Raw genomic sequence first — 12,401 nt, 5'->3', positions numbered from 1 at the left:
TGTGATGCTGAATATTTCTGAAACTAGTTTACACAGTTTAACAGCACACGACTGACACCTGGTGTTTTACAGGTGTAACAGATTCTTTTAATACAGGGACAAAAACAAAAACATCAACTATATTCACATGATTTTTTCTTAAAGGAAAACACAATGTAGATTTTACTATGAGACGAACTGTTCATTTGGTGCAAAGTTTAAATAATCAAATTCCCCATCACTTGTAATATTTCAAACACTGATCAGTACAAAGACAAAGACAGTGTGTGAACTGATGTTGGTTTGTAAGATAGAGACTGACTGCTGCGTCTGTCCATTAATGAGGCCTCATTATTCTTTAGCACAAAAACAGTCTTTAAATAATGTTTAACTGATCAGAATTACTTACATTTTTGTGTGTTATGAATCCTATCAAATGAATGCGTTATCACAGCTTGATAATGATGATAACTTTGTTGTCTATAAATTTTAAACGGCAAAATAATTTGAGAGAGAGCTTGACTTATAATTACTATTAATTATGTTAATATTACTTGCAGATATCTTGAACCTGCGTCATTGTGAGGTTGCGATTCAAGTGTTACTCAGCGAAATGCATTTGATGAGTTCCATGTAATTACAGCTTGTGTAGGAAACATGGAAATATAGAAATAGAGGAATGTTAAATTTGTATTTTGACAAGTCTGATAAAAAATAAATTAGCATTATGGCAAATTAGAAATGAACTAGTAACTCTAACTACAAGAAGGGTAGCACTACTGACAGTAACTTTACCACAAAGGTAAAGAAACACATGCACTAAACTTACAAAGTGTATCGTGCTGCACATTGGTAGTGCAGGGGCAGCATATATTGGTACAGAAACCTTGCACTGGCTCACAAGGTACCGCTAATTAAAACATGCCAGATCCAAAAGGCCACACACACATATCCATGCTAAAACATATCACAATAAGACCAAAGGTGAAGAGAAACCATATAAATAATTCTCTGATATTCAGACTGCAGCAAACTGTATTTGGATTATAATGGATAAAAAAGTAAATACACATTAAACAGACTATCATCTTTTCCATGCTTTTGAGACTAAGTCAGCAAACAAATAGTTTTCAAGAGACTGTCTCTGTTACTTCATGTGCTAAAAACATTTAGACACACACTTCAAATGAAAGGATTCTTGTTAAATGAGCCAAGATCCAAAGTGATAATGTCATTAGTGACAGTTTCCCAACCACCTCAAGTATCACCGGAGGCATCATACTGTACCTGTAGCTGACCATGGAGGCTGTGACAGCGAAGGCAGGATGGATAGCCTCTTATATCAGTGGGTGTTTGGGAGAGACAGACATGTGTGAAGAGCAAAAACAACATGCTGGAGTTCAGTTCTGGATAACTGATAAGCATATTGAATGTTGGCGTGTATGTGTTTGTTGGCAGATTACCAGAAGGATCAAGAGTGAATAGAGGAAAGGTGGAGACCTGATGTGGATGCATTTAATATGATGGTTACTCACACGACAATCAACCAAAGAACAGAACCAGGGTCTGAATTATGGGGGGATTGTGGGGTTCTGCTGATTCTGATTAAGACTTAGACCTCCCTTCCAAAAGTGAAAAAGGTTGGTGGTGGTTTCATTCATCATTCTTACCTGTAATTGTAAATATTACAGCGTATTTCCCATATTCATGTATGCAAGAGTCTTGTAATACAATTTCAGACACCCCAAAAGTGGAACTTACGATTTCATAACCTTGATGTTGGCGGACTGTCTCGTTTGCCTGCCTCACTCCAGTGGCTCACAATCCCAAAGTCTCTGCTCCCATTCGTCGCACAAGCAATTATAATCGTGTCAAGTGTCTAAAGATGTCAGCTGGTTTCTAATTTTAGCCTTAAGTTACAGTTTCGCTAACTAATATTAGCTAGTTTCTAACATTAGCCTTAAATTATAGTTTAGATAATTAATGTTAGAGAGCTGATAGCATGCTCTTTCTTTTTCAGTTTCAGTGATTTGTTATTTCATTACAAATGTAAAATGTCACATCTGATCAAATGTTAGCAAACACTGGTGCTCAGTCATGAGCCGTGCGACAATGGAGGATTAGTTGTTTTAGAGATTCGTTTTGACATCAATTTAGAGTTTATTCATTCATGTTAATAAGTGTAGTTTCTTTTGTGTATCTGTGGTGGTTTAATTAGTCTTCTGTCTTGTTGATATTAGCTTCTCTAATAGACACCCCCTTTGTTTACAATTCAGGAGTTTTACCTGTTGAGTCATTGAACAATATTAAAATGAATGTGTGCTGAAGGATAATTGTATTTAACAGCTTTAGTTAAACAAGATACGGTCAGGACTGTAACACCTCAGTTCATCGAAGCGGGCGCCTGCTCTGTACTCCCTTTCACATGGAGAACAATTTGACCCCATGATAGTCATTGATCCGTTTAACACTTGGTCCCACAACGAGCCTGGATTCATGAGCTTTGCTGCTGATGCTGATTCATCATCCTGAGTGCTCTCTCCTTTTGTTTCCACCCTCACACGGTGATCCGGCAGTACATGCAGGCTACATGGACTTTGTTGCTATAAGCACATGAGGACATCATGTTCAAAATCCTACATCTTACACAGACCATAACTCCATCATACTTTTTTTTATTCAACACACCAACCTTTTAAAATGTAATTAAATCAAAACTGAGATGATTGTGTACCTTGCTTCACAGTTAGTTGTTATTCCATTTTTTTTTTTGTTCTTTAAATAAGTGTATTTAAATACACAAAGGTGAAAACACTCTTCCTGGTTTATTAGTGGAACCAGTACAGTTTACTGATGTAATGTGTGTGTTCATTTCATGTTGGGTGTAATTAGACCCCAGCTTATAAACAGTATGAAGAGTTATCCATGTATATGGGGATTTAACAGCTCAGCTCATGTTCCTGCTTCAACATGTAATTTTATTAGTTAGCTGAGAAAATGACTGAGATCCATTTATGAAAAAATGTTTTTCATCTCTTCTGCTTTGATTTAATAACTTCAACAATATAATGAAGTTATGTTGAAGCACTTTGTTCTGGATTACTCATTTTAGTATTTGATTCATTAATTCTGACCTTTGCTTTGTCGTCCTTTAATACCATCCAGATGTTGTTGCCTGTAAATGACCTACCTGCAAGTTACCTACCTGCAGTTGAGGTAAATAAAAGCACCTGCCAGTATCTGAGGAATTAACTTGTTGTATTTCTCATATCTGTTGTTGTACCTTGACCAGGTCTTTACTAAAGGGAATTTGTTGTCACACATATATAGAGATAACTTATCTCCTAGTAACAGAATACAATGAAATTAATCATGTAATTTAGCCCCTTAATTATGATAGAAAGCTCTATGATCTGCAAGCTTTGGAGCTACAGGAGTTTGAAGGTCATCATGATTGGCAGCTGGAGGTTGTTCACTGTGACTTCTTTAAACTAGAACCATGTTCACTGACAAACTGTTTGCAGATCTGGGAATGTCAGAAGCTTCTGTGCTATGTAATTACATACCTCATTTCTCACCACAACAGCAGACATTATGTCACTCCACTAACAGTTAAGTTAATCTCTCATTAGTGCCTCGGGGCGGATCCTTCTGCTGACAACACAGAATATGAGATATTTCCCAGATAATACATGATGGAGGGATGTGACATTGTTTTATATCAGAGTCTTTTATATCAAGACATTTCTCAAAACCAGAATATGATCAGGGTGACTTTTGAACACAGTAGCCCCCGTGGCACTCCAAATTTCCCTGGAATTTTTCTATTGTTTTATTGCTCTTTGTTTTGGCTGCACATCAGCCTCTGGCCCTGCCTGCTGTGCCTCTGTTTTAAAAAGCCATTCATTTGTTTGTTCATTCTTTAATCCTTTTACACTTTATGGTACCACCAGTCAGTGTGGCATGAGATGGCTGCCTATAAAACTAACATGTACTAAAGGTGTAGATGGGCAAGCCCACTGCTTATATACACAAGGGCATTCATACTAATCCACTAATTTATTTTATATCTTAGTATGTGACTGCTGTGTCTGCATCACATGCATGAACAGATAAGTCCAGGTCTGTACAAAGGATGTGTGTTGGAATTTTTAATAATTCATATTAATTAATAATATGAATATTGGCAGAACTAATGTCAGGGGCTGAAGAAGTCTTGCCATACGCCAAGAGATCTACATATGCATGAAATAAAGAGTTTTCTGGAACGTGTTTAGAATTATATTTTCCTCACATTGTGCCTTTATTCCTCTGTGGGTGAAAGTCTTGTATCCTCCTTTTCTAATGTACTCATTCACTTCCACTTTCACTTCTTGTCAAAGTCCCTACAGCCCTGGAAACCAGACCAATCAGTGAGTTCATGTTTATACAGATGGGTTTGACCCCCTTCCATTCCAACAGATTAACAGATGATGACTGATAGGGGAGTGCCATTGAAGCATTTACGTTAACACCCAAGATGCATACTGCTGATGTGGAGCGGTCTGTTGAATCTGCTATTGTGATGGTATTAAACAAAGTTGACGGGAAATGTTTTTTTTTTGTCTTTGTTCTCAAACTCACTTCGTTCTTTTTATGTCCCAACTTGAAAACAGCGCTGTGCTTCACAGTTTGAGTGTCCAGTTTTTCAAAAGTCACTGATGAAACAGAAGTTTTTGTAGATCTCGGGTCCTCTTGGTCTTTTTCTCCTTCATGCTGAGTGTTCTTTCTGGTAAAAACACCTGGAGCCCTGTTGACTCGCGGTTCGGTCCAGTCTAACTGGCCACAGAGGAAAGTTGGCACCACTCAAAGCATAGGGAGGGCACAAACGCCACTGCTTTCCCACCTATACAGCAATGTTAGAGCTCTGGGGCCCGTTTCACAAAACACCATAAGATTTCTACTTAAGTGCGGCATTTAAGGTTTAATTTCTCCTTAGCTGAGGGAGTTACTTAAGGGTGTCTTACAGGATCTCTTAAAATGTTTCCTTAGTTAAGAAAAAAAAGTTATTTTATTTGCAGCAGTGAAAGAGATTTTACTACTGCATCATGTGTCCCAGTCATGGAACACGCTTTTTTGGATGTATTTCATTATCTTCATTTATCACCGTCAACTTGGCCATGTTGCAGTTAAGACATAGTCAGAGGTACCTTCAATTTTTTTCCTTACTTTGGTTGCTAAGGTTTTTTGTGCAACCTGACTTTGTGGGGGGTCTTCATAAAAACTAATCTTTCATCACAAGTCCTTTCCCAGACTGTGTATCTGATCCAGGACAAAGTCCATGTCCTCCCTGCTGACCTGGGGACTGATGACCACCATCCTGAAAAAGTTGGCCTTGTCACGGTGGGTCTGGTAACCGAACATCCTGCTGCACTTCTTCGTCACGCCCTCTTTCACCACTGGGGCCACCTACGGGAGGAAGGAGGACACAATGACTTGCTACTGCCTTACACAGTATCCGTGCAAGGGATGGTGCAATTTTATTTGTGTTGTTGAACATTAAAGTACAGTCCAGCTGTGAACTTGAGACTTGGATTCACACACTTTGCCAGAGATGATGTGTGTTCTTCATGTCATGTCTGACTCTCAGCACATTTTCTCAAAATAACCTTAATTACCATGAGTGGATGCATCTTCAGGATTGTGCCTAAAAGCTTGTTCTAATAGATTTTTAGGTAGATTTTTGTGCTGATGAAGTCTTTTGTGTTACTGACATTTGATCATTATTTTTATATGTCCTGAAATCCCCTCAGGCAAATGTAGCATGTTAAAATTAACCTGCAAAATGGAGCCATTATTGCTTGAGAATAGACTTAAATGATTGATCGATTGTCAGATAGTTGCTGAATAATCCTTTGACCAGCTCTCTGATTAATGGATTAATAATTGCAGCTATAGGACTGCGTTTTTATTTATTTTTTTAGGGAAATTCATTTTGCTTATTTTTACAAAACAATAGTGGGGGCTAAACCATACAGAGAAAAAGTGTCCTTGTTTTACAGTAATATTTAACATTTAATGTTCACAGTTTTCACAAAATACATTATTCTATGTATTACACTGTTATTGCATATGAATAAAATTGAAAGTTAAACGCATGCTGTCTGTCAGAGTGGACATGTCAAATACTTCAAGAAAAATACATGTAAACCAAAAAATACAATTCAAAATATCTTCTTCATGTCTTATGATGTAGAAAATGAATGACTGACATTGTGGAGTTTCCTCCAGAGCTCAGGGCTGACTGGGAGCTTCCTCAGACTTGGAATATACCAGAAGCAAACATTTGCATATTCAGGCTTAATAGAGAAACACGGAGTTCAAAAAATGGCATCTAATCCATGCATGATATCTATATCATAATCTTCACTGGAATGCTTATGAAGAATTGACTGATGAGCAGCGAAATTATGTTATCTGTCTGTGAAATTCACTGGTTGTGTGTAAAACTGTGGCTGAATCTTTATAAACTTACTTCCATCAAGAGCTGGAAACCCTCTCTTTTCTTGATCTCTTGCGCCAGATACCTGCAGACAGCACAGTTAGCTTTAGAATATCACTGGGGAGTGGGGACGGACCAGAGCTTCCGCCATTGCAGGGGAAGCTAGAGCAAGATGGATGCTGGGACGCGATGAGATGATGATTATGTTTGCAGTGAGTGGTGGGGCAGCAGGTAAGGCCCCCGAAAAACCCCTGAACCCTAGTGTGACTCACCGGATGTAGGCTGTGGGTGTAAGCCTGCCATTGGGAACCAAAAATCCCCTTCAGTGTGGGAAACACCAGAAACCTCCGAGCCGCAGCCTGCACACTGAGAAACGTTAAGTTTTGATGAAGATCTGGATCATGTGTAATCACACAGTCAACAGTCTTTGCTTTTCTATCAGGTGTTTTTTCTTTGTGGGGGAATCAGCCATTTTAAAGAAAGTGCAAAAGTTCCACCAAGACAAGTTCCACTCTAACACTATCTTACACAGGAGCCTGAAGCACAGCAGCCTGTGTCCGCTTGGCTTGAGTGCTCCAACCTGGGCAGGGAGCGAGTTCCAGGAAAACCTGTATCCTGAAGACGAAGCAGCCGCCGACAGTTGTGCAGGACTGGTGGTTTTACTTGCCAAGTGCAGGAGCCGGGACTTTTAGACACTGCTGTTGTCTGTTGTTGCTGCTGGTTTACTCGGATTAAACCTTTTAAAATCGAGTCCTAGATCTCTGTCAGGAAACATCTCAAATTATCTTCTTAACATTTTTAACATTTAAAATCTGGTACTTTAAACATTGATTTTATTATTTCAATTTGTTGGACCGCTCAATGCTAGCTGCTCTATGAGGCACAGTGGTGGTTTGAGCTAAATGTTAACGTCAACATGCTAATATATTCATGTTGCTAACATGCTGATGTATAGCTGAGATGATGTTTACCGCCCTCACCATCTTACTTTAGCATGTTAGCATAGTAACGTTTGATAATTGGCTCCAAAGACGACGTGCAGCTGAAGTTGATGGAGATTTCATTGCTTCTGGACCAATTATTTTGAACTGATGATGAAACTAGAAGAGTGAAGATGATCAAAGTCATTAGGATTCAAACAGCTGTAATCCTGTACGCACTTCACTACATTTGAAAACAATTATCATTATTATTATTTTAACATCCTATCTTGAAAAATAAAATTGTGCACCCAGGAGATCCTGTCTTATTTTTTTTGGCTGCATCCACTCACTAACGTAATGAGTCTAGATTGAAGAGGAGAGCAGGAGGTAAAGGAGGAGTTTGGTGCTTTGATGCCCAGTGTTGACACTGCAGATGTGGAGCACTGATGAACATCCATCATGATGTTGGAATTGATGCGGAGGCCGTTCTGCAAGAATTTGGTTTTGGCTTTTTGATTGTTTATTGTTTGTACTGTGGCGTATTATTATTATTTTCTTCAGTAGTTAGACAACTGTTCTTATGATGATGATGATGCTAGATGAGAGAATCCATTTCTTAACTCCGACTTTTATTGCATAATTCTTTGGGATATTCAATACAGTATATAACAGTATATTGTTGCCTGTTATTTAGCTGCTGTTGTTTTTCAGGCCTGTTGGTTGGTCTTTGAAATGCATGTTGTAAGGCTAATCAGAGTTTTATGGTGGCGTTGTGTCATAACTTTAGCCTAAAAAACATAAATCAATCTCTCTCTCTCTCTCTCTCTCTCTCGCTCACTCATTTGTTCGATGAGTAGACATATATGTGTGTGTGCGAAACCTAAAGGTATTCTACAAGCAGACAGGTGGCTCTTGTGCATACTGTGAAATATAAACCTGCCAGGGCCACTGATCTTAGTTGTAGATGTTTGGTCCAAAGCTGTGAACGGACCAACATCCCTGAAGTCGTGCTATTGGCATGGCTAACAGCAATACAGGAGCAGCCATTATTTCATTTCCTATCCTTTTTTACCACAAAATAATAGGTGCGCAGTGAACCTGGGACCTCCAGGGCCCCTGAGGCTCTGGGTGTTTGAGGCAGTTGTCTTTGCAGATAGTTCAGCCTTGGTTGGCTGAAATGGCTTCACTCAGCTTTATTATTAAAACCAGTGAAGTGAAACGTTTCACATTGATAACTCTCATTAATGACAAAGTTAATGACCCAAACAGAAAATGAGAACAGTAACAAGTCAGATTTTCAACACACCTGCCCTACATTTAGTTTTCCTCGTCACCTTCCACCAGCACAGAGTCGATTTAGTAAAATAAAATCATTAAAGAACAGTAAAGTCCATGACTTGGTCCAGAGCCCATTCAACATGGAACACTGACGCAATAAAGTACAGCAGCTCCTGCACTGTGAGGTTCACACTGACCTGCCAGCATCCTGGATACAGTCCTGCTGCTGGTCTAAGTTCCTAGAGAGTGGGAAAGGCCTCCAGGAAATCTCCACTGAGACTTTACAGATAAGATAAGAGATAAGGTGTCGGTGTCTCCAGAGACAACTGAAAAGATAAACAGTCATTTATGACATCAATTATTGACCAGAGCTCTGTAAGCAAGACATGTAAAAATCCTTCCCACCCTCCCTGAATGCAGCTGCAATCTGAGTCTGTTTGTGGTCATTTTTTGTGTCCTTCTTGTGATTTTGTACCTTTTTCTGTAGTTGTGCGTCTTTGTGGACATTTTGCATCTACTCTTTTTTTTTTTTGCATCTCTTTGTGACAGTGGTCCACCTGTTTGTGGTTGTTTTGTTCCCCTTTGTGGCTGTTCTGCATCTGGTTATGGTTGTTTTGAATCTCTTTGTTGTGGTTTTGTATGTGTTGAAGCCACAATTTGGGCCCTGGACCCATTCAATAATCCACAGGGGCCATTTTACTGCAGACTTTACCCACATGAAACTGATAATAATTTTGTAGTTTTATGTAGGTAGGATTTTCATTGTTTTTTGACTTGCAGTTTATCATTTTTACAGGTTTGTATTGGTACATTTATTAAGCTCTCAAATGTCCCACCACCTAGGTAAAAAACCTGAGGCGTTTACGTGGACACGCTCCTGAGTTCATGACCCGGACCGCCGTTTTCTTTTGAAGTTTATTAACCAGAGGACGAGGTGGCCGAGTGGTTAAGGCGATGGACTGCTAATCCATTGTGCTCTGCACGCGTGGGTTCGAATCCCATCCTCGTCGGGATAGAGTTTTCTTTAGTCCACAACTTTTCCATGTCAACAAGAGCAGATTCTATCCCAAATGTCCTCCTCATTTATCCGCTATGACATGTACTTGGAAAGAACATGGCAAAACCAAGGAGCTGCAATACTCCACAGGGGAATTAGCTCAAGTGGTAGAGCGCTCGCTTAGCATGCGAGAGGTAGTGGGATCGATGCCCACATTCTCCAGTAAACCTCCATTCTTGAATCATGTACAAAGCAAAAAAATTGAAAGGACCAAACTTGGTCTTTTCAATTTGTAGTCACAGGTGCTGAAGATCTGATTCTCCTGTAATTGATGAGGGCAGCATAATAACACTACAAGCCTTCTAGTCTGACAGACTCGATTTACTAGGCATAAGGGCTAAATTAAGCTTTCAAATGTCCCCCCACCTACGTTAAAACCTTTTTTTTTAAGTTCTTTAACCAGAGGACGAGGTGGCCGAGTGGTTAAGGCGATGGACTGCTAATCCATTGTGCTCTGCACGCGTGGGTTCGAATCCCATCCTCGTCGGGATAGAGTTTTCTTTAGTCCACAATGTTTCCATGTCAACAAGAGCAGATTCTATCCCAAATGTTCTCCTCCTCATTATCCGCTGTGACATGTACTTGGAAAGTACTCGGCAAAACCAAGGAGCTGCAATCCTCCACAGGGGAATTCGCTCAAATGTTAGAGCGCTCACTTATGTTAACTCTGCTCACCGATTTATAATACTCCAGGACCAAGTTATAAAACTGTGAAAAGTCATTTTTGGCGGAATTGTTTTGCCATTTCCTATGACAAATGCAACGTAAAGAGCATAAATGTGCATTTCACAAATTATGCCAGCAGTATGAAAGCTCATTTAAGATTACTGTCTGTTTTTAAGAATTGAGAAAGGGTAATTTTTCCTTAATGCTTGGCCGTGACTGTATCAAAAACACTAAAGTCACACAGGGGAATTAGCTCAAGTGGTAGAGCGCTTAAGGCGATGGACTGCTAATCCATTGTGCTCTGCACGCGTGGGTTCGAATCCCATCCTCGTCGGGATAGAGTTTTCTTTAGTCCACAACGTTTCCATGTCAACAAGAGCAGATTCTATCCCAAATGTTCTCTTCCTCATTTATCCACTGTGACATGTACTTGGAAAGAACTTGGCAAAACCAAGAAATGGCAATCCTTCACAGGGGAATTAGCTCAAATGGTAGAGCGCTCGCTTAGCATGTGAGAGGTAGTGGGATCGATGCCCACATTCTCCAGTAATCCTCCATCCTTGAAGCAGTGAGTCTTTACACAACAGCCCAGTTGACACATAAGTGAGTACTCAGGTCCAAAGGAGTCTATGAAATGTCATCCTGAAGTCCACATTGACAAATACGTTGATGGGTTTGATTATTTATCAGGCACCAAAACACTGCTCAGCCTTTATGGTATTCTGTCACCAAGTTTGGCAAATACGTCTATGTGATTGGAGGCTTATAAGACTGCACAGGATTAATGCGACTCCTGCACAGTATTATACAACTGTGGAAATGTATCGTTGCGGCAATTTGCTTGTCATTTCCTATTCGGAATAATAGTTAACATCATAAATACGCTATTCTCACTTCATTTAGCTCCACAAAACAAATACACCTGTCTTCAGTTGTTTGAAAACTTAGTTAATATTACTCGTCAGTTTGCAGGGTGGAGAAAAAACATTTGAAAAAACTGAAAAGAACAAACTTGGTCTTTTCAATTTGTAGTCATCAATGTGACAGCATAAATGTGCATTTCACAAATTATGCCAGCAGTATGAAAGCTCATTTAAGATTACTTTCTCTTTTTAAGAGTTGAGAAAGGGTAATTTTTCCTCAATGCTTGGCTGTGATTGTATCAAGTACAGTGAAATCACACAGGGGAATTAGCTCAAATGGTAGAGCGCTCGCTTAGCATGCGAGAGGTAGTGGGATCGATGCCCACATTCTCCAGTAAACCTCCGTTCTTGAAGAAGAGGTATCATGTGCAAAGCAGTGGTCAAATAAGTGAGTACTCAGGTCCAAAGCGATCCTGAAGTTCATATTGACAAATACGTTGATGGGTTTCATTGCTTATCAAGCCCAAAAACACTGCTAAGCCTTTATGGTATTCTGTGACCAAGTTTGGCAAATACATCTATGTGATCTTATAAGACATTGAAACACTGCACAGGATTAATGCGACTCCTGGACAGAATTATACAACTGTGGAAATGTATCACTTGGCATTTCCTATGCGGATTGATAGTTAACATCACAAATACGCTATTCTCACTTCATTTAGCTCCAAAAAACAAGTGCACCTGTCTTCAAGGAAGTTGTTTGAAAACTTAGTTAAGATTACTTGTCGGTTTGCACGGTGGCAAAAAAAAATTAAAAAAAATTGAAAGGACCAAACTTGGTCTTTTCAATTTGTAGTCACAGGTGCTGGTGGCCGAGTGGTTAAGGCGATGGACTGCTAATCCATTGTGCTCTGCACGCGTGGGTTCGAATCCTATCCTCGTCGGGATAGAGTTTTCTTTAGTCCACAATGTTTCCATGTCAACAAGAGCAGATTCTATCCCAAATGTTCTCCTCCTCATTATCCGCTGTGACATGTACTTGGAAAGTACTCGGCAAAACCAAGGAGCTGCAATCCTCCACAGGGGAATTCGCTCAAATGTTAGAGCGCTCACTTATGTTAACTCTGCTCACCGATTTATAATACTCCAGG

The 12,401-nt window shown here is 39.6% G+C and overlaps 5 non-coding genes across 5 annotated transcripts; all 5 read left to right on the top strand.

Moving 5' to 3' along the window:
- The first annotated feature begins 9,589 nt into the window (after nucleotides 1-9,589).
- Nucleotides 9,590-9,671, top strand: trnas-gcu (transfer RNA serine (anticodon GCU)). The gene has a single exon. It is a non-coding gene; the product is annotated as a tRNA-Ser (tRNA).
- Nucleotides 9,672-9,807: 136 nt separating this feature from the next.
- On the top strand, nucleotides 9,808-9,880 carry trnaa-agc (transfer RNA alanine (anticodon AGC)). The gene has a single exon. It is a non-coding gene; the product is annotated as a tRNA-Ala (tRNA).
- Nucleotides 9,881-10,123: 243 nt separating this feature from the next.
- On the top strand, nucleotides 10,124-10,205 carry trnas-gcu (transfer RNA serine (anticodon GCU)). Its single transcript has one exon. It is a non-coding gene; the product is annotated as a tRNA-Ser (tRNA).
- Nucleotides 10,206-11,568: 1,363 nt separating this feature from the next.
- Nucleotides 11,569-11,641, top strand: trnaa-agc (transfer RNA alanine (anticodon AGC)). The gene has a single exon. It is a non-coding gene; the product is annotated as a tRNA-Ala (tRNA).
- A 470-nt stretch (nucleotides 11,642-12,111) lies between these two features.
- Nucleotides 12,112-12,194, top strand: trnas-gcu (transfer RNA serine (anticodon GCU)). The gene has a single exon. It is a non-coding gene; the product is annotated as a tRNA-Ser (tRNA).
- The last annotated feature ends 207 nt before the right edge of the window (nucleotides 12,195-12,401 follow it).

The sequence above is a fragment of the Seriola lalandi genome, unplaced genomic scaffold (genome assembly GCF_002814215.2).
Source record: "Seriola lalandi dorsalis isolate HSWRI2012SDOR001 ecotype SW California unplaced genomic scaffold, Sedor1 jcf7180002054583, whole genome shotgun sequence".
NCBI classification, from domain to species: domain Eukaryota; kingdom Metazoa; phylum Chordata; class Actinopteri; order Carangiformes; family Carangidae; genus Seriola; species Seriola lalandi.
The sequence above is the reverse complement of the archived record's forward strand: the minus strand, read 5'-3'. Positions and strand labels throughout refer to the sequence as shown.